The sequence below is a fragment of the Manis javanica genome, chromosome 3 (assembly GCF_040802235.1).
Source record: "Manis javanica isolate MJ-LG chromosome 3, MJ_LKY, whole genome shotgun sequence".
NCBI lineage: Eukaryota > Metazoa > Chordata > Mammalia > Pholidota > Manidae > Manis > Manis javanica.
This window is the reverse complement of record NC_133158.1, coordinates 156,531,113-156,553,803: the sequence shown is the minus strand read 5'-3', so window position 1 is coordinate 156,553,803 and position 22,691 is coordinate 156,531,113. Positions and strand designations below refer to the sequence as shown.

General features: G+C 40.2%; 1 long non-coding RNA gene across 2 annotated transcripts in view; it reads left to right on the top strand.

Annotated features, from left to right (window-relative positions):
• The first annotated feature begins 7,559 nt into the window (after positions 1–7,559).
• The window catches only part of LOC140848221 (uncharacterized), a 133,412-nt gene continuing 118,280 nt past the window's right edge, over positions 7,560–22,691 (top strand). Inside the window, exon 1 of one of the 2 annotated variants that reach the window (XR_012128782.1) lies at positions 7,560–7,817. This is a non-coding gene — a long non-coding RNA (uncharacterized lncRNA). Of the gene's footprint in view, positions 7,818–7,889; positions 7,991–22,691 lie in introns of those variants that run through there. The other variant, XR_012128783.1, reaches the window with a different exon arrangement.

Genomic DNA, 22,691 nt, shown 5'->3' with positions numbered 1-22,691 from the left:
ACCTAGTAAGAGAAAGCACCAAACCCTTAAAGTTTTTTCCCACTTTTTTTTCTTTTTTTGGCAAAGGCTGGGTAGCCACAGGGTGGGAGGGGGGGCGTCGAGGTGAAGGCGGTCGCCTGACCAAATGCCGCCAACCCGAGGGCCAGTTTCTCCTCGGAATCAGGACAGGCCCTCTGGGCTTCAGCATTTTTTTTCTCTTTGCATTCTTGTAAATACAAAATTATTAGTTTAAAACTGTACTGCTGGATTCTGTAAATAGTTATATCTCGGTTGGAGCGGGCGGGTGGGATCGTGGCGTTGTGGTCTTTGCATTGGGGGAGGGGAGGGGGAGGGCGGGCAGGGGTGGAGGGGTGGGGGAGGAGGGTGGGCGGCCAAAAGCCAACTGTTTGTACTGAATGGCAAGAATGTTCTAGTAAATGTGTACCAAAATGTGAATTACTTTGTACGATTACAGTCTCCACGTCGACCTAACAGGATATTATTGGTATTAATGTGCTTTTTTTGTATAAAGTGCAAAGATTTCGTCCCAAAGTCTAAGTACTTTAGTGCAGTAAAATGTTGTTTCACGTCCTGTCAAGAATTCGTATAGTACGAGCCTGGATCTGCGTGTCAAACTGTTCCATTTGTTTATGTAAAGTGATATTAAAAAAGATATAAACTATAACTGTCCGTTGCTTTTGGCAAAAGATACAACCACATAATGTATATAATTCCTAGTTTCCATATTTATCCGCATGTAAAGGGCCGGTTTATTCATGTTACAGATATTCAATATTTATGGCTAGAAGAACTCGTATGTACACTTTAGTTTCCAGAACTGTTTGGTAACCTTTCGTACCTTATTAAAGATTCTTAAATCTCAGTGACTGTGGTAGGAATTTCTTCTTCACCCCCAGCAACCTGCTGCCTCTTCGCCGGCTTTAGTGGGTCTCTGGAAAAGCTCTCCAGTCTTCCTCGCCTTCCCTTTCTGTCATCGTAGGTCGTATAAACGTGATATATGAACGCTACCCTGCTGGCTCTCCGAGAGGGTGTAATTAGTATTTATATCAAAATTTATGAAACAAATTTTCGGCCGCAGTATAATTTAAATGACCTTTGCAGACGTAGAATAACAACCATAAAAATAACAGAAATAGATTGCACAGGCGACATCAATATTAATGTAGGCGAATTGTTAGAAACTCAGGGGCTCGCTCTGCAGTGTTGCAAATGAACTTGCAGTGGAGGGTTCCGTTGTCCCCCAAATTAAATTCCCGGGGCTGAAACCGAGTTGCAGATTTACAATATCATATTTTAAATTGCTGTCTTCAATTAAACCATTTATGGCCATAACTAATTTTCAGGATGTCGACGCATGCTTTTCCAGGCCTTCCTTCTTTGCACAAAAGTAAACGTCCATAAAGCGTTTTACTTATATTTCTTCAATTGTGATGCTAATTTAAATTAATTACTTCCGATATGTTATTATTCCTATAATTTTGCCACTGTTATTAGTTCTCTCAAAAATACATCTAAAGAAGAGAATTGTTTTATGTAATTTGATTATCTTTCTATCTCTTATTTATTTCTCATTTACTTAAGAAATTCGTTCCATTGGCTGGCGTTGATACAGTAAATTTGTAAATGAGGAGACAATATAAAAAATCTAAATTACTTGTGCTTAATGACTGTAGCAGAACGCCTTTTCTCTAAATCAGATTGTCTTTCTTGCAGTTTAGTTTGATAGATTTGCAAGCTATGCTGCTCCCTCCAAGTTAGCTGCGCTGGTAGGAACGCGAGCTTCTTTGTCTCTGGTTGTAGCTTGCGTGATCGCCCCATTAAGCAGACAACGTAGCCGGAGATCACAAATCAGGGCCTTGGCTGAAGCTGCAAGGGTGTGGATGTGTCAGAGAAGAAGCCAGAAACTGACCTTACTGTGTGGGCAAGGGGAAATCCAGACTTGCTTCTTTCACATGCTCTGTTCAGAAAGTCATGGACATAGTAATTCTGAGAAAGACAGTAAGAGAAAAACCCTTAAAAGTATGAGAACCCCTTAAGATACTCATATATTTTAAAGTGACATGAATTTCTCAGAGTATAGCCATTGGCCAATTACAAAATCAAAATGTTAAATTCCCTTGAAATCCTTTGTTGGCTTGTCCTTTCATCTCTTGCTATTTGTATCTGTCACTTTTAGCCAACAAAGTTTTATTGGCTAAGGATGGGATTTGCTGCACTTTCTGTAGCACATTAAAAAACTGGAGATGGTGGTATTTAACTTTTTAAAAAATGTTATTGTGATTATAAGAGTAAATATCAACCTTTTATGAAAAGAGCGCCACCTTGCAAGATTTGTCAAGATTAGGAAGTCGAAACAACTAAGCAGGAATTGCTGCTACCTCCAAAATTTGTAAGAGGAAAGGCTGACCACAATGGAGGTTTGAATTTGATGAACAGTGTAGTATTTGAAATGACCCCGGACATTAGACCCAGTAATTAACAAAAATAGAAAGAGGAAGAATGATACTTTATCTCGCTAGGAAAGAAAGATACACATCTCTATTAATAATCTTTCCCCTTTCTGTTAGAGATCAGTATGTCTGGAAGCCTAACATGAATATGACAATAATCATAATCACAATGAAAACAGTACTTTGTAGCTTTGTTAGTGCATTTAGGAAGATAGTAAATAAATGCATTTTTTTCTTGACCAATTCTTAAAAGCAAATTACTTCAAATCTGAAAATATAAATGTCTCAACTATTTGGTATGTAGCTACTGACTTTTTTTACTTTAATATCATTGTATAATAATTAAATATTATGATATATGATTAAATTAGGATATTTATAAGATAAATTTTAGGGGTAATATTTACTTCAAAACTTCTTCATATTAAAAAATTTTTTTAGATTTTGAAGGCAAAATAATTTAAAAAAATTTTTTGAGGAGCACTCTGTGTGGTTTATGAATAATCTCACTCACAGAGAGAAGGAACTTCTATAGCAGAAGCCAATATTTATGCCAATCCCTTTTAATGTATTCTCTTCTTCAACAACCACCACAAAGAAAAAGTCATTAATGATATACGGCACCTAAAATAATGCTTCAAACTTTAATGTAGTCTATTATTTTTCTGGTACCTTTAATGTCTACTTCTTGAGATGTATTCTTCATACTTTTCTTCATGGGCTATTAGGTTTTGAAATACATGAGTGTGAACAGAGAAATATATTGTTAGACCCTGTTTAGCAGGAGCTGAAGATGCTGCAAATGGCCGGTTTGTGTGTAGCTATAGATTTTGATTTAGGCAGAAAGCCTTCCTGGTTCCTATTTTGACTGCATTGTAATCTGGATACTATCAGATGGTTAGAACAGCCAACAAGTTATTAAAAAGTTATATTGTGTCAACAAAAAATGCCTGAGTACAAGCAATCATATTTGAGAAATGAAGAGAAATGAGTTGTGGTATGTGTGTGTACATTTATAGAGTAAGCATATAAATATACAAGCACCATTTATAAGGGGGCTAAGTAATTTTCAAACATTTCAGATCCTTTGTTTTCTTCTTCAAAAGCTACCCCCAACTGCTTTAAGCATTTGCAGCTGATGATTTTGATTTTTTTAAAGTCAAGCATTCAAGTTAACCTTTAAGAAGCAAATCACCTCCAAAAGAAAGATGTAACCTTTCAATTGCCCCATATGCTTATCTTTTTTTTTTTGCTTTAGCTGACAATGAAAATAGCACTAACCTTCTTTGCTGATGGGCCTGGCATTTAGATGTTTTTATTTGTTGATTGTGAAGTTTTCTCAGAACTTTTAAAGGGCTGGAAACAGAACTATACTCCCCAAATACCTTGCTCAGACCGAAACCTTCCAGACAGTTCCTTTTTGAGGCCAAGATATGATCAGTGTCCAGGACCCCTTCTGAATCAGTGCTGGTGGAGTTGGTGCTTAAACAGACTACTTTCCAGGAAACAGCTTGGAATACGGCCTGGTCCTTGAAGAGCAGTATCAGTTTAAAATGGGTTGGGGAATAACTATATGTAGTCTGGCAAACTCAAAAGGAAGGCATCGAGCTTGTGCTTCAGAACTAGATATGAAGCCATCAGACTTATATATTCCCAGCTTACATTTCTTTCTTTTTTTTTTCCATGTCAAAATACTAATGACAAATTTATCTCCTCCTCTCTAGGTACAGAGTTCTCATCTCCTCCTAGCATCAAGTGTAGTTCTTATAACTATGTGTTTCATATTAGGAAAAAAATGTATTAATAAAGGTGGTCACAGTTGATATCAGTCTATGGTTTTAAAATTCTTGAAAATGGAGTGGCAATGGAAAGATTTATCTCATCTATGCCAGTCAGGCCACTAAATGTTCCCATTACCACGGTGCTCTCTTTTCCAGCTTTTACCACCTCATTCACCATCATTAAACTGGCTAAACACAGGAAGTAAGACTGTTTGGTGGTAACTATAATCTATTTTTTCAAATGATAATCACTAGTTTGGAACAAGACATGAGAAAAATGTTTACAACTTCCTATGAACATTTTTGAGCCTTTCCCCCAAAGTTGATTGTAAATATAATAGCATATCATAGGCAGTTTTCTCCATTAATCTATGCAAGGCTGGTTCGCTCTCCCTGAGCAAGAGACAACAGGGTAAGGCCAAACCAGAGGCTACATTTTTTTTTTTACCATGCATTCTGAACTCTCGCACTGGTTCCTAACTTCCACTTTAGGGGTGAGGAGTTAAAACAGTATGAAGTTTTTTGGATTCATGCTATCCAGTAAGTGGGTTTTTAAAGAATAAGAAATCGGATTTAGCTATCTAATGTGTAAATGACATTGTTTGGCAGTGAAGATGCTGGAGACTTACTACCGTCTGTCAACTATCCACAATATTTTGGCTGCCTCCACGGTTGTGGGGGCATCCCCGTAAGTATATGCAGAATTCACGGATTGTGAAATATACCAGTGGTATTCACCTACAGCATACACAAGAATCAACTATTAAGTGTGGAAGTAAACATGGGAATCATATCTTAAAAAAAAAAAGCGGATGTTTGGAGGTGAGAGACCTTAGCAGACTTAAAAAAGAAATTATTTTGCATCTGTGTTTGCTGTAACAATTCCCATTAAGGTACAGAAAACAAAGACATAAAGGTGAGAGAAGCTCACACCCTGATTCCTTTTTAAAATGTTTCTGTCTGTCTAGGGAAAATTCTAGTTTCTGGCAAAGAAAACTGGAACTTGTGCAGGAAGGTAAAACCACAAGAAAGGATAGGGGTGGGTGAGTCTGCGTCAAGATTTCTGTCCTGGAGAATTTCTTGAAAATATAAACACAGGCTTTGAGGGTGTATGTGCAGGGGGAGGAAACAGCAAAACTTCCCCAAATCCGCTGCACAGAATGCCTGCGGTCAGCTTTTCAAGGGCCCCTTGCGCTGTAGCCTTGCGGGGCGCTTTCCCATTCGCCGCCGCAGGCTGAGGCTGTGGCTTGGTGAGCAGTGCGCATGCGCGGCCCGCGGCCCTCGGTTTCACGTGCTGATGAATATGCATGAGGCGCCTCTGCCCACGCGGGCCGCCTAGAGATCCGCTTAGAGGCTCTGGCCTGTGAAAGCGGCTGGCCTGTCTGCCAAAACAGTGCAGCGAGGAAGCTGCACGTGTTTGTTTTCAAACCGCGCTGGTTTAAGTGAGTTCACAAAGCCAGACGGACCGCGAAGACTTGAGCAGCTTGCGGCTGCCGCCATCAGAACTACGAACCTAGCAGGCCGGGCAAAAAGACTCCCATGCCTGCAAAGGCTGCATGTTGCAAGGTGTGCGAGCCCCAGTGGACCACGAACTTTGTGCACTAATGAATCTCCCTCATTCCCTTTTCCCCTCCCAAACCTCGAGCTGGCACCCGCCTATTTAAATGAGCCCTTTGGAGAAGACGTCATTTCCACTCACCTGGTCCCTCGACAGAGCCCAAGCCTGGTGGGGAGTGTGGAGGAACCAGAGACTAGCGGTTTTTCTAGAGCCCACCCTCTTTCATTGCCCAGATCCAGGCCTGAGTGTCTGCTTGGCCTGCCTTTTTCTCTCCCTCCCTCCTGCATGCTCCCTCTCTCCCCTTATTCTTTCTCTCCCCTTGTTTCTCTTCCTCTCTCTGGCTGTGCTGCAGCCTCTATGGTACCATAAGGGGTGAGGGGGGTGGGACTAACAGCCGCTTGCTTGAAGAGCTGCTCTAGGGTTTTCACTTGACTCTTAGCAAATAATACTTGTCAGGTGGCACGTCTACGAACTGGTATAGTCCTGGTAGGAACAGGCAGGTGGAGAAAGTGTCCTGGCTAAGCGACCTGGGAAGTGTAGGGTTTGGTGAAAGAAACCAGGAGTTCAGGCGCTGGGCTATTGGCTTGCTTTTGCTTGTAACATTCTTAGAGTTTTCTGCACGTTGCACATGTTGTGGCCCCCGTACTGACATTTCCAGAGTGAGTGCAATAACCTTTCTGGTGGAGTGACCAACAATTACAAACAAAGAAGAGTGCTGGAAGGTCTCTGGGTGGCTCCATCCTCAGACCCCATGTCTATAAAGCTTTGCCTTTGGGTGTTTTTTCAAAATCCTAGGTCCCGTGACATCAGAAAATGGCTGCCTACAGGTTCCAGTCTCCTCTGGACTCTATTTTCAACTGAACGTGTGGGCCCATTCCATGGCATACACCCCTCTCACTTCCCCCATTGCTAACAGAAGAGACCTTGTGTCACGGGCTGTTTTTCACTGCAGTCTAACCTAGGGCCAGCTTCTCCACTGCCAGTTCTGAGATCTGGGGCCCGTGGGATCAATGCACCTGACAGCCACCACTGACCAAGTCTTCAGCTGTGAACCTGGGGGTGCAGCAAAGAGGGTTTGGAAACAATTCGTGCCAGGACAAGGCCTTATCTGCCTCCCACCCTCTGAATTTTGGGGCGCAATAAAACGAGGATGGCCTGAGAAGAGCCGCAGGGACTGGACCCCCGGAGGCCTGGCAGAAGGCCGTCAACTCCTGCGGAAAGGGGCCTGAGTACCAGGGCTCTCTTGCCTGAGGTCCTGGGAGGCCAAAGCGCCCCGTGTTTAGTCAGGGGCTCCAAATCCCCTCGATCCACCGAACCCGAGCCACAAGGCCCACGCTACAGGAAACCCCTTGACGATTTGGGTTCTTTTGTGTTTAAATATGTTGGTAGGGGGGTGGGGTGGAGATATAAACTCCACTGCTTGTGCTAACGATGAAGACTCGTGTAGGGCTTGTTCTGAGCAGAAAGCTCAAACCCAGCGTGGGTTCCAGCCTTCTTCCCCTAAAGGCCAAGGCCCAAAGAACCCTTTTCATTTGGCAAGGGACTTGGGGGAAGGGAGGGGCGGAGGCGGGAGCGGGCCGGGGTCTGCAAGCCAGCGGCCCTGCAGGGCTGACTTGCCCCGCTGCTCAGCCTGGCCGCCAGCATCCGCTCCAGCTATACGGTTGCCCTATCCGCGGCCAGAGTGGTCCGGGACACCCCTTCCCCACCCCCACTTCCCTGTGCCCCCCGGTGTCCGCGCCAGAGCCCCAGAGGCCCGGAGGCTCTGGCCTGATGGCGACAAGGCGGACTGTGGGGCCTCCCCCCGCCTGGCCGAGTTTAGTCTGTGGAGGCGACGGCGTTGGGGGGGTGGTGGGAGTGATGGCGCAGGCCGGAGCCAAGGGAAGAGGGACCCCAAACCAGACAGACGCTTCCCTTCCCCCCATTCGCGCCTTAGTCCCTGCCCAAATTGCCTGTCTCCAGTAGGACTGACTCTATGTTCCCGGCCTCTGTCTGCTGCCAACTTTGCCAGAAATCTAGACCCCAGACCTGGTAAGTCGCGTCCTTCCTCCACCCCGCCCCGCCACCTTCCCAGCGGACTTGTCCAGCGACTCCGTGCGCGTGCTTGCCCCTAGGCGCGCGCTGAGAACTCCGGCTGATGCGGAGCCCCGGCGCCAATCCCGCCTCTGAGGCTAGTGTCTGTGAACGCCGCCGAGGACCCCAAGGTAGTCAAAAATGTCGCGGGGTTCTCCAGTGAGGCAGGAATTAAAATGGCCCAGTCTTGCTTTCCTGGATCCTCTTTGTCTCTGTGGACATCCAAGCTACCTTTTAAGAATAAGCGTTCCGATCGTCTCTAATGTGTGTGTATGTGTGTTTATGTGTGTGGGTTTTTTTTGGGGGGTGGGGGGAGAGTGAGGGAGGCGAACTGTCTCTTCTTCTAAGCAGTTTCTAATCCCTAAGCAGTTTCTAAGCCCAACAAAGTTTACAAATGGTTTACATTTGAATGCTGTGAAGTTCCTGTCATTTTTGTTATGATTATTATTACTATTTAAAGTGAAGATAGTCCTAAGAGTCACAGCTTCTTAAATATAAGTGTCTCTTGAGGACATTTCGACGTTGTCCTTGTCCACGAACTCCATTCCCTTCGCACTGGAAAAAAAAACCCACCTTAATTTCCCAGTAGTTGCCTTAAGGACACCTCGTTTACATGTCACTAATGTGAAGAAAGAAGGAAAGAAAAAATAACAACCTTGGCATTTCTCATTGACTTTATTATTGTAATGTGAAAGATGGATTTTTTTGGGGGGGAAGGGGGAGGCAGGGCGCTGGAGGAGCGTTTGAACCGAGTTGCCCTGTTGCACGGGGCTGACCTTTGGCTGACACGGCCATGGAGCGGGCTGTTCGTTAACGAGGATTTGATACATTAGACATTCGAGCTGGCCGTGTAAACCCACACTCTGAATTCAGATTTCGCTCAAATTAGTGTACGAGGAAATGATCTTTTTAAGTCCTGAGGCTTAACCAAGTGTCAGGAGGGCCGATCGCTGCCTGTAATGGGCAGCAAAGGACACCGGGTAAAATGCACATTCCTAGCTCCTTAAAAAACAAACAAAATAAAACCAAAAACCTTCTCTGAGTAATTCCTGAAATCCTCTTAAGTCGCCACTTTGAGGCAATGCTTATAAATAGGGCTAATCATTTTGTTGTAATGAATTCTGTTGTGTTTAAACCTAATACTAGACAACTGTGTGAAGGCAATGTCACAGTTATGGTAATAATTTATATGTGTGTGTGTGTGTGTGTGTGTGTGTGTGTGTGTGTGTGTGTTTTACTCTCTGATGATACTCGAGTGTGACAATTTATAACCGCCAGGCAATGGGGCATATACTGAGGCAAGAGTCACAGATTTTAAAGCCGCTTTTAAGTTGATGCATCTCTATTTAATTTGGTTCGATTTGTCTCCATACTTTGGAGCGCAGAAAAGGGAAGGCAGGCTGGCCACAAGGACCACGGCCTGGCGCGTGGTGGCTGAGCCCTCATCTCCCCGGCTTCACGAATGGGGCTGGAGCTGGGGACTTCGCTGCGGCCCGGGGGTGGAGGCTACTTGGAAGGTGCGGCGGCTCGCGCAATATTTTTTACTGACTCTGGAACCGTATCATTTTATTTAAGTTGACGTAAAACTCTAACTTTAAAAAAGCTCCCCGCTCCCCGCCACCCCGCCAGAAAATGCTTTTTTTCTTTTTCCCAGAATAACAGAGTGCGCTGTTCTCAATCGGAGAGGGGGAGATACTCTCTCCTGTTGGAGTTCCCAGTCACTCTTAGGGTGGAAGGGGGCGGAGAACTAAGCGAAATCGTGTCCTTGCTCTGCGCCCCGCAGCCCTCCAACGCCGACTTCCTTAGGCTGCTGTTCTGGGGAAAGGATCTTAGAGACAGTGACAGTTTTTTGCATCTGAGGGTCGACTTTCTCCGCGGGATTTTGCTGGGGCGGTTCCGGGGACCCGAAATTATTCCAGGCGAAAACGTATTCGAAGCCATTTTCGGTCTCATATCTTTCCTCAGGGAGTCTCTTCCTCCTTGTCCTCTGTCCTCTGAGTGTAGATGAAAAGATGGAAAATTAAACGAGAAAGGCACCTACTATGGTGAAAAATGATTCTACGGCAAAGAAGTCATTCTCCAAGAGCCTACATTGAAGAAATCCAGACAGGGCCCACAAGAGCAACAGCATTTGTTTCAGAACCAATTCTGTACACTCCGGCCAACTCACAGACCGATGGCCAGCTAAACTCGGGTCCCCGACCCTTAGGACAAAGGCACCCCGCACGGGCTGAACACTTTCGGGACGACAGAAGTCCTAATTTCCTTTGGAAAAATAACACCTTTCCATAATCTTGAAAACGCCCCAGGCTCGGAGATTTCCAATAGCTGGTCTAAGGTGAAGAGGAGAGTAGGGTAAGAAGGAAAAGGTTGGGAGGGGAAGGAGAGAGGACAGATTGTGGTCATTTTAGCAGCGAGATCGAGTTCATTTTCCCCCAGTGGCAGGTCTCAGCGCCCTCCTCCCCTGAGTTGCGATCACCAGCGACTTTTGAGCCGGCGAGAAACTCCCCCGGGATCAATACCTTCCAAGTTGTGCCAAGTTAAGGTAGAAACGTTGTATCAATGTCATTCAGTAGATGTAACGTTGATTCTTATAAGGATGGAAGGAAGGAGGCTCTTGCCGCCTGAAGACTTGCCCTGAGTTTCTTTGGCCCTCTTCTCTTGAAACCCCACCCTTGCTGAACCCCGGAAGCCTACGCCCAGGTTTGGGACTTGAGGTGCGGTTGCCAGTGTGGGGTGACGGCGAGTGCCCAGGAACCGTGAACGTTGCCGTTCTTAGACAGGACTTTCTGACAGATGTAGCGGAAGCCCCTTTCGCCCCTTTTGGGGTTTCATCCAGTCTTGCCCCAGGCTCCCTCCCCGCAGCCCCCACAGCTCAGACCTAGGCCGCCAGGGGACTGTTAGGGACTTGACGCAGGCAGCGAGGCAGCTGACGTCAGGGGCTCCCGGGGGCCCTAATCCCAGCCCGGGCCGCAAGACACCTGACTCGGCATCATTAATTATCTGGCACGAAATGTTGCAAAAAAAGCTCAAGCTATCTATCTATCTATCTATCTATCTATCTATCTATCTATCTATCTATCTATCTATCTATCTATCTATCTATCTATCATCATCTAATCATCATCATCATTTGTCTCTATTTGGAGTGGTGAGAGGGAAAAGAGAAGAAATGGAATGAAAAACAGTGATTTGGTTTCTTAAAGCATAGTTACTAATTTCGCATCCTCCTGCATCCAGGTCTGCCCCTGTGTCCATACTTTTGGAGGTTTGGGCTCCTCACTTTGTACCTGGTTTGGGGGATTCTTGGAGGAAGCGCCCATTATTGTTGCTGTGGGAATTGCTATGCTGCAACTTCCCTGTAGATTCAAGCTTGAGGAGCTTCATCATCTCCATCAACCAAGGGTGTGTTTATGGGGGTGGGCATTGCTTCCTAAGGCTGAATCTGGGGTGTTCATATCACTTTTCCCTCTGGTCAGGTCCTTTTCCCGAGGCCTGATATTATTATTGTTTTGAGTAAAAAGAAGCGGGGAAAAATCCATGTACACCAATAGGGCCAAGATAAATGAACAGTGCAATTGGGTATCTGAAAGGAAACCTTTCCTTAGTAACACCAAAAGCAGTTTTTTTAAAAAAAAAACAACTAAATGTATAATATCTAACTTATATTAGACTTTTAAGCAGCAATAACTTATTCAATATCATACCAGTTCTTGGTTCTAGTTCTAATACATTTTTATAATCCTTTCTCTGAGGGTCACTGCAGAGTAAACACAGGGCACAGCAGGGTCATTATGAGACAAATTCTCTTTTGGGCTTTTCCCTGCAAAAGGAAAAAAAAATCCTTCCATATATGAGGGAATTCCACAGGTGATGGTGGAGTGATTTTCTGCAAAAAGAACAAAGTGGAATTAGAATTAAACTAAAAACCCACCCAAATTAAGATAATTTTTTATAAAAGTGGGATCAATATTCCATATTTTCAAATGTCTTGAATATTATCTTATTTATCATAAATGTTTTCCCTGAAATTCCCTAGCTGAATTAGCCATTTGGAAGATCTTGAGATATAAAAATTAAATTCACATGTTTCAGTGGAATTAATCAGTAGATAGCAGCCCTTAAAAATAAATTATCTTATGTCATACATATGAATTTCAAATGTATTTGTCTGTACCCACAGGGTCAGAATTAAAAAGCCTCTCTAGATGTATCTATTATAGGTAGAAATATCCTGAAAAATACATTAGACTGTAGGTAATTTGTGTAGTGTTTCACAGACAGAAAAACAACATGCTAAACATCAATTTTTCTTTGGAACCTTGAGAACCCTGTAAGCAGCTTTTGATTGAGAACTGTGATGTGACCATTTTATTCCAAAATTAGTAATTTTTTTGCCAATAATAATATGGTAAACATGAAACAAATATTCACTGATTCTTTAGAAGTGTACAATAGTTATTTTGTGAAATATGAGTAAAAATGGAGCTCATTATGTAAATATACATATATTTGTAGTATTAAAATCTTTATGAAGGTGAATTTTAAAAAGCTCGAAAGGTCACATTAATAAATGTACAAAATTCCATAAACAAACACCAATAAAAATTTCCAGGAATTGTTTGAAGTATTAGAGCCTGCATGCAAAAAGAAAAATGAAAAGGAACCTCATTTAGGATAAATTAAAACTAACAAAGGTCTAGGGTCCCAAAGTGTTTTCTCCTTATTACCTATTTTTATGGCTTAGAGTACTTAGACTTTTATTTAGAATTCCAGAAATGTGTGTTAGCTGGAATAAAAAATATTTGGAGTTGAGGAGTTAATCAGCATTCAACAACTTCAGTGCTGTTTTTCTGTTTTACAAACTACTACTTTTATATACTATAAATCTTTCCAGAGGGCTCTATTTTTGGTACAACAGGCTGAAATTTATGGACCTAAGATATATTCCAGACTATGTATATAACACTGTGGCTGAGAGAAACCCAGGATATTTATTAGATTAAATAAGTCAGCTAATATTATTACAGTTCCTGAATCAAAAAGTATTTACAGATTTAAGGCAATAACTGAACTGAAGGGCCAACTTTCAAGGTCATTATGTGTATTTCTTCAAATAAGTGATTTGTACAATTTAGGCAATATTCCATGGGGGTTATGTGATTTTTGGTGCTGCCTCAGTCCTGATTTTACTTGCTGACCTGATAAAGTCAGTTGATCCCCTTAGCTCTTAGTTTTTCCACTTGTGAAATCAGTGCCCTAGACAAGATGCTTACCAAATTTTCTTATAGTTCTCAAAGCAATGATTTCACTTACTCTTGTTCATGGATTAAAAAAAAAAAACTTTTAAAGGCAAAATTTTATTGGTGGAAAAAATTTACTTGACTGATTTAGTTAGAAATTCAACTGACTAGCAATTCCTATCGTAAAACCTCATTGTTAAGGTTTTTCTTTTCTGAGAGTCCTGTTTCAGAAATATGTGTTCTGTGAAATGGGAGGATACAGGAAATCTATCTTTCTTACTTTCTTAGTTTGAAAAGGAAGTAAAATACATTTCTAGTGTCTTGTTTGTGTGAATTACAAAGAATATTTTCATAAAGTGGGGCAGAGAGTGCTTAGGAGACAGACCACTGTTACATTCAGTTGTTTAGGGGCATACATTTGAGAAGTATGAACTGCTCAAATGTTTTGGTCACAGGCAAATAGATTTAATATATGTATTTGCTATAATGTGTATTAATTCACTGAAGGCTATACAAATCCCACTATGTAAAAGTAACAAAAATAAGAAGAAAACACAATTTTCCTGCCTACTCTCATTGCTGAATCAGTGTGAAGAGCTAAATATATTGAGTATGTTATTCAATATACAGGTTCTGCAGCTGTTGCTTATTACTTACCTATCAACTGACTGCATTTAGCTGGACCAATTACTTGATTAAATAATTAACCCAATACACAGTAAAGATAAATATGGTCATTGTTATAGAAACTATGGCACTTCAAAAATAAATTCCAAATGCTTTCTTCCCTCGAGGAATATAACAGGAGACACATATGCAGTTAAATAAAATATAAGGTAAATATGATATTTGTCCTAAGAGAGTCATAAACAAAACTTTACTTAGGGGGATGTTTAACTCTGATTCTCTTCAGAAGATATTGGCTGTCACTTGATGATTTAGAAGATCAGAACAAAATATCATGTCACAAACCTTTCCTTCTCTCTCCTTTATGCTCTCCTTTTCTCCTTTTCTCTTGCCCTCATCTCCTTCCTCTTGTCCCTTGCTCTGGAACTTAAGGCAGTATGAAATTCTCAAAAGACCTTTCTCAGGGTGGTGGTAATGGTGCTGGGAGCTTGCTGCCTGAATGCTGGCCAGGTCTTTGTCTGTTCGGGGCAGTTTTGTCCGACTGCCTATCTGTAGCCAGCTAGCCTGGGCTCCCATGGATGGGCTTAAGTTCTGTGAATGCTTTCCAGAGCTTTCCAGCAACCAGGCAATCCATTTTTATGATTGAAGTGGGTCAGACTAAGCAGACTAAGCAAGTTCTGACGACTCCAGGTAAACATTTGAAAAGAGGACACTGACTGGTCACCGGGACATTTATACTTTGCAGAATTGTGCAGGATTTTTCTCTCTTCTATTCTTTGTTTGATCTAAACACAGATTCCCTTGTCAGTAGCAAATAAAGCTTTTTTGTTTGTTTATTTTTATTATGGTTCATTTGTATTCAGTTTTTAAAATATTTACTATAAAAGTGTCAGCAAATTAACTTTTTCATGAATTTCAATCTGTTCTAAAATATTAAGCCTTTTTTCCTTTACCTCTGAGGCTGACTTGATTCCCTGGTAGTATTTTCCAGGAAATTTTATGTCCACCTTACAACATTTTATAGTCACCCCATGAAACCAAGGAGTAATTCATGTTTTTTGAAAAAGATTGCATTTGAGTTCTTCAAAAACTCTGTGTAGGTCTTATCTGTAACTAATCAAAGAAGTAGAAATAACTGGTCAGATGATATATTTTCCAAAGTCTTGTCTTTTCTCTTTTGTTCCTATTCACTCGGTCAGTTGGAAAGTGGTGCAACCCAGACTATTCTGATTAGTTAGTTGGGTGAGTAGATTCAGGAGGGAGGTGTTGCAAAGTGTATTGGAGGACTTTGTTTTGTCATTTTCATGTGATTCGTATCCTCTTTATAAAAAGTTTCATTCTGAACAATTTCAAATATATACAAAAGTAGAGAGAATAACATAATAAATCTGAGTCACCCAGTTTCAACATTTTCAACTCATAGCTCATTTAGTTTCATCTATATTTCTATCCACGATTTCTATCCACGATTATTTTGAAGCACATCCTAGATATCATATTATTTAACATGTAAATATTTGTTATTTAACTATATATAGTTAATGTTTGCTAATATGCTGAGTGGCTTTTTCAAGGAAATGTGTGTGTGTTTATGTTTGTGAGTGTGTGTGTATGTTTCGAACACTGCCTGGTTTGAGCTTTTGGGTTGCTGTTCTCTATTCTTTTAACAGTTTTGCTTCTAGTGCCAGAGACTTTGTTAGCGACCAAAATCAAGGAGCTCTGTAGTTCTCAAGAGGAAAAATAATTCAGTCAATTATGATCATAATCAATGAAGAACGAAAGCTTCAAGTGGGAAATCTCATAACTCCCAGAGTCTAGAAGTTTTAATGGAATCAAAATAGTTCACTTAAAAGTTTCTGAGTTTGGGAAAATGTGATGAGTGGGAATTCCTTTATGAAAAAAAAATCATATGAACTTGTACCAATATGGAAAAAGCATAGTACTTGAAAAACTATCACTTAAACTCATCGAATTTCAGCTTTGTACCACATAAGATAGTCCCCAACTTATCCATAATATGAGAAATAGAAATTCATCCACTGTGATTTAAGTGTAATGTTTCCTTATCTCATTAAATTATATGAAATCATAGGTAGTGGTTAAGATTTTTAAAAAATACTGATCCTTTAGAGATCTATGCCAAGCTATTTATGGATGACATGAAAATATTCATGATAATATTTTCTGTTTATGTATATATTTAAAAATTTTAAAGTAGAATGGTAAATTGAAAAAGATTAGAAGTCAGAAAAAAGATTCCATGAAAGTGTCTATCTATACATGAATCTTTCAGCAGAGAAGTCAAAAGGCAGAATCAAAATGTTTGGACTTTAAAACAAAAATGGTAGAAGTTCATTTCACCTTGGACTGCCTATGTGTATACTTGGAAAACCCAATGAACCTCTCTCTCTACTACAGTTTTCACATGTTTAAAAATGCTCCCTCTGGTTTAAATAAATGCTAATATTTTTCCAGATACCTCTCTCTCTATATATATATCTCAATTCCTACCATCTTGTAAGCAAAAATGTTGCTCAATAATTTAAACTTGCAGTTCCTTGAATGTTTGCCATCTAGTTTTTCTGACATCTCTGGAAAGACCTAGTTGGAACACCCTAGTTGTAGTTGTTTTGTGCATTGATTATGATAGAACCTCTGTCAGGATGTGGGGAAAACATTGATAGCAATAGATTTTAAAATGAGGTTATAACTATTGCTTGATGTTGGGCCATCCACTTTTCTGGTAGGAGACATCAACTCTTGAAGTTTACTCCTGCCTCACTGTTTCTTCTTCTATAATGCATCTGCCCTTCAGACTTCATTTCTGGGACATTCCTGCTGGAGGTAGAAAACACATCAGCATTCTCAGCTGTAATTCATTATGCAACTTGTAATTGAATCAAGATTTCAGACTTAGGTTTTCATAGTGAGCCTTTGGTTTTAGTTTATGTTGCCCCTTCCCATCTCTAACCAGCTCTGGAATATTAAGGATGGGAACAAATAAAACTTTCAAAGTGGCAAAGTCATCTTCCTCCCAATCTGTCCCACCCACAGGTTGGAATTCTGTCCTAGTTTTCTTCCACATACTGGCTATGCTCAAATTTTCTGCCTGGGATACAAACCTCCCGTAGGATACAAGCCAGCCCTAGACAGCACCATGAAACCAGGACATCAGAAGCACTCTAGTTCTTTTCTCTCTGGGGCTAGATCCTGGTCTATAAATCTTCAGCAGCGGAGTTCTTCTGATAACATGCATAAATTATGGCTTTGTTTATCCCTGTGTTATACCTGCTGCAACAGACCTCTGGCAACAAACCATACTGAAGATGCCAAGCTGTGGGAGCCATTCACTGAACTGACTGACCATCCCCAGTCTAATATTTGCAGTTGGATAAGCTATCGCTGGACCAGTATTTCTCAGAGGACTTGTATCAGAATTGTCTGGGATATATAAAAATTCATATGCCTTGGCTGTGCTTCAGGTCTAATGAATCAGAATCTGGGGTAGGGTGTTGACAATGGAATCTGCGTTTTAACAGGTGAAGTTTAAAAATCATTGGCTAACGACTTACACTGTGCCCTTGGACTCACACAGCCATTGCTGTGATTTTAAACTGCCTGATGATTGTGCTTTCTAGAGTCTGGACTTTCATAGAGTTTCACAAAAACAAACCACAAATACCACTGCCACCAACAAATGGATAGGTTCTTAGCAAACAAGGCTGGTTGTTTCAAAAGTACTACTTGTGTTAGCACCATTCCCCTTACTACAATTCACTGTCCTCTTCTTGATCTAGAATTAGAGTAAGAAAATGTGCATGGTATTAGTAATAACAATGTGCCTGAAAGTAACTTTTAAAAAGTTAAAAAACACCTTGTAAATGCAATGTATTATTTAACAAAAACTCAGTTAATGAACTCATAGTCTATTTGGAGGCATTGTATAACTTGCCCCCTGAACATAGTACAATGGAAATGAAGAACGCATTTTCACCTCAAGAGACGCCCATGAGGATAACATGCACACATAGTGCTACAGGAAAACAATTGGTTAGCAACATACCTGATTCAAATCCCAAATATGATCTTCAGTGTTATATAATTCTGAGTTCCCTGGGAGATACAAGATAACTACGTGCTTATGCACAGACCATTCTATCTGTGAATGTATTTATGACTCTGGGTATTCATCTCTATCAAACATCTGCTATTTGTTCTTTCTATATTTATCTGTCTTTAAATATGAGGCAGTTAAAATGTAAAGCATTTTTATCTGTTTTGCTTACTGATATATTTCCACTGCATAAACTGTGCCAGCTACATAATAGAGGGTCAATAAATATTTGTTGTCTGACTGTCCTAAAGGTTGACTGATATTGATCAGAGAAGATTTCTAAAAGGTGAAGAGTAAGGCAACTTTAACAGGTGCCTGTAGACTGGCTGGGAATGGTTGTGCAGGGAGAGGACTGCAGGCCTCTAAGAATTGTCTTAGTGGTGAATGTCTCCAGATTTGATAGTTCCAGTCTGCCTCTTATGGCCAAATTCAGCAATCAGTGACTCAGTGCGGTTGTTACTGTGATTTTGGGGGCTCAGAGGAGAAAAACCATCCTCCCCCTTTAGATCTGAGATTGTTATAAAATGGGACTTAATTCTGTTTGGTGATGTTAGCATGGGAAGGAGGTTTTAAGATTTGGAAGCATTCTACTTTTAGGAATTCTGCCTGTTTGCATACACAGATACATTGAAGAAAGGCACACATTTACCACATGTGTTAGTTGTGGTTTCATTGCAACTAAGTCTCCTTTACGATCTCATTTTTCAGTGTATATGAGGAAAGATAGAAAGATTTTCTTTTGGCAACTAATAAGCAAGGATAGCCAAAGTTGAACAAGCTACTGATAAGCCACTTGCAACCAATCAGGATTCTACATATATCTGAAAATATAACTTGTCAGTATCTTAATCTATATTCTGTGCAAATTTTAATTATCCAAAAATTACTTGCACATATAGCAATTTAGTCTGCTGTCTGCATCCCAGTACTGAAGAACAGTGATATCATGTGTGGCTGTATAATTGCAATTTTCAACCCCACATTTATTGAGTGCCTTCTAAGTGCCAGTCCCTTTGCTAGGTTCTGGAGATGCAGTGATAAACAAGTCAAAGTTCTTCATGGAGCTCACATTCCAGTTTGGGGACAGATAATAATGAACATGGAAAGAATATATATAAAAGGGAACTTCAGATAGTCATGAGTGCTGTGCTTAAAGTAAAACAGCATTATGGGATAGAAAGGGCCTTGAAGGGTGAAGAGGCTAGTGTAATCAGTGGCCTTTTGACAAGCTGACATTTGAGCTGAGACCTAAATGATGTGAAGGAACCAGCCATGAGAAGAACAAGGGGTAGGGGATTCTGGCTAAGGAAATGGAAAACGCTCTGGGGTGTGACCAGCGTGGCATGCTAATGACACCATTCATTTATTCTTCACGGTAAGTATTTGCTGAGTGCCTGTTTTGTGCCAGGTACAACATATTCTAAGGTGCTAGGGAAATGCTGATCAACAAAAACAGGCATCTTAGGTTTCAGCTCTAATAGAACTATATTCTAAAGACCAAAAAAACAAAACAAAACACACACACAAGAAAAGCATTGGATAATAATAAATGAGTTAAGAGGAAATGAGATGGAACATGTGATAGATACTTTTTGGGTACATACCATTGCTCACAAGGCCACAGAATCCCTTTCTGAATAAATGACTTGTATAATAGGAAGGTGGCAATATGAGGCTCACAGTGTGGATATTTCAAATTATGGGTTGGGACATAGTAAAACATTCTGAGGATAATGTGTGACTCCTGTGGATCTACCTGCAACCCCACCACTTTCTCTCTCACTGATGAATGTATTTGGGAATGCAAGGAACTACAGTTGTTCAAGTTTAGAAGAAAGGAAAACAGTTAATAAATTTATGTCCTTTATTAGTAGTAGCAAATTACATTCAACTCTCCTCACCAAATGTCTGGGATATTCAGGCTGAAAAAAGCTGTTTTAATTGATGGGAATGTATGACAGAATTAAAGAGCTCTTACTGAATAACTATTAAAAATAGCTTTAATAACAATGAGACTTAAAATTAAGTAATGAGGGTATGCAAATTAATATTGATTTGAACAATCCTGCAAAGGCAAAAATCAACGTTGGTCTTAGCCTTCTTATTCTTTTTAATTAAAGGCAGGGGCATATTTTCTTATATTTTATAATTTCCTCAAATGTTGGGATATTGTCTTAGTTTATATAGTAGGAAAGATATTAAGTATTTAAATCAAAATTCTAACATTATGGGAATTGAATTCTATTTAAAGTAATTCATGCTAAAGTGTGTTTATTGAAAGGAACATGGACAGGAAATAGGACTAGTTTCTGCATGTGGATGGCACTGAAAAGTAGGAGGCCATATACATCTCTGTCTGTAGCATCTGCTCCAGCTAGTCTCCTACTTCCCTTTTCACAAGAGCTTACTTTGCTTACTTGTGGTTTATTTCTCTCTCCAAAAATTCATTTTTACATTTGGCATTGCTTGACATTGGTCTCAAATCCATGTGGCCTATAGTCCTATTTCTCATAGTTTTCTGATTGACTTTGTCTCTCAGTGACACAGTTCCCAATTCCTGGGAGATATATCCCCTAGTACAATCAGCTATAGCTGGAGTTCAGGTGCAGGAGATAGGGACTATTTAGTATGTACTTGTGATGCATTATGTTATTATTAAATAATCTCCCATCATATTAAAAAATTAATGACTATATCACACTTAAAAACTTGAAGCTATTTATAAGGATAAAGTACCATTTATCATAAAATATCATAAAGTATATATATATATATATATATATGCTATGTAAGTATATATAGCATAAAGTACCACTTTCAAAACCTTTTCCACTCATACCACTCATGATCCCTTTTACTCTCTCCCTACTCACTATCTAGAGCTAAATTTGGTTTGGAAATTTAAAGACATATACATGTTTCTCAAAATGTATCTAATATTATATATATTTATTTCTCCATTTAATAAATATTAGTTGAATTCACTGGGAATTTAACATAGAATAAAATGAACAGGAATAGTTGCCTTCATGGAGTTTATATTTTAGAGGAGATGAACAGACATAAAACTAAATAAATAAGTGTATTATATGGTTCATGAGAAGATCATAAGTGCTATGCAGAAAAATAAATCCTGAAAATAAATAGGAAATAAATAGAGCAGTCAGAGAACAGCTCAGTTTGAAGGTTTTGCCATTTGAGCTAAGAATTGTAAGAGGTCATCTAGAGAAAAAACAGTACAAGCAGAGGGAATAACAAGTGACCTGTATTCTCAAAGAACGTGAAGGCGTTCTGTGAGTCTGAAGCAGAATGATCAAGGGGGAGGAAAGTAGGGGAGGTCAGAGTGAGAAAGGGATGCTGGGAGCTTGGGGAAGGAGTTGGACAACTGATCGTTCAGATTCTTGTTAACAAGTTTAAGGCCTTTGGCTTTTGTTCTCTGTGAGGTAGAAGACACTGGAAGGTTTTGAGGAGATTAACTTGATCTAACATACTCTGAGTAGATCATTATGGTTTCTGAGTTGAGACTAGACAGAGATAGCTGCCAACAGTCAGATGTTAGGCTATTGCTATGATTCAGGCAAGAGATTTGGGAGACTTGAACAAAGAAGTAGTAGAGAAAGGGGTGAGTAGTCAAGATTCTGGATTGATGCTGACACTAAAGTCAATAATGATTTTTTCTGGATTAGAGGTCCATGTGAGAGAAAGAGAGAAGTCAAAGTTGACAATAAGTATTTGACCTTGAACAACTGGAAGAATGGAGTTTTCATTAACTGAAATAAAGAAGATTGTGGAACTCATACAACTCAACACCATAACACAGATAACTGATTAGAAAATGGGTGGAGCACCTGAACAGACTTTTTTCCAAAGAAGAAACACAGATGACTAATAGGCACACAAAAAGATGCTCCGCATCACTAATCATGAGAGGAAAATGCAAATCAAAACCACAATGAGATACCACCTCACACCAGTTAAAATGGCCACTATCCAAAAGATAAGAAACAACAGGTTTTGGGAAGGATATGGAGAAATGGGAACTTTGCTACACTACTGGTGGGAATGTCAATTGGTGCAGCCACTGTGGAAATCAGTATGGAGGTTCCTCCAAAAACTAAAAGTAGAAATGCCATACACCCCAGTAATTTCACTTGTAGGAACTTACCCAAAGAAAACAAAATGCCTGAATCAAAAAGACATATGCACCCCTATGTTTATCACCACATCATTTACAATAGCCAAGATATGGAAGCAACCAAAGGGTCCATCAATAGATGAATGGATAAAGAAGATGTGGTGCATATGTAGAATGGAATATTATTCAGCCATAAAAAATAAAGAAGTCCTGCCATTTGCAGCAACATGGATGGGCCAGAGGGTATTACGCTCAGTGAAATAAGCCAGGCAGAGAAAGACAAATATCACATGATTTCACTTATATGTGGAATCTGAAAAAAACAAAACCAAATGAACAAAATAGTGGTGGACTCATAGACATTGAGAAGTGACTGGTGGTTACCATTGGGGAGGGTTTGGGGTGGTTGGGTGGGGAAGTTGATAAAGGAACACAAAATTTGTCAGTCATAGTATAAGTCAGTCATGGGGATAGTAGTACAGCATAGAGAATATAGCCAATGATTCTGTAACATCTTATGTTGACAGATTGTAAGTGCATAGTGGGGGTGAAGATTTAATAATATGCGTAACTGTTGAACTACAGTGTTGCATATCTGAAACCAATATAAGATTGTATAGCAACAATACTTCAATAAAAAAACTGAAAAACTAATAAATAAAATTTAAAACAGTGGGAAGAAAAGGCTGTGGAAAAGAAAGTTTTATAGGATG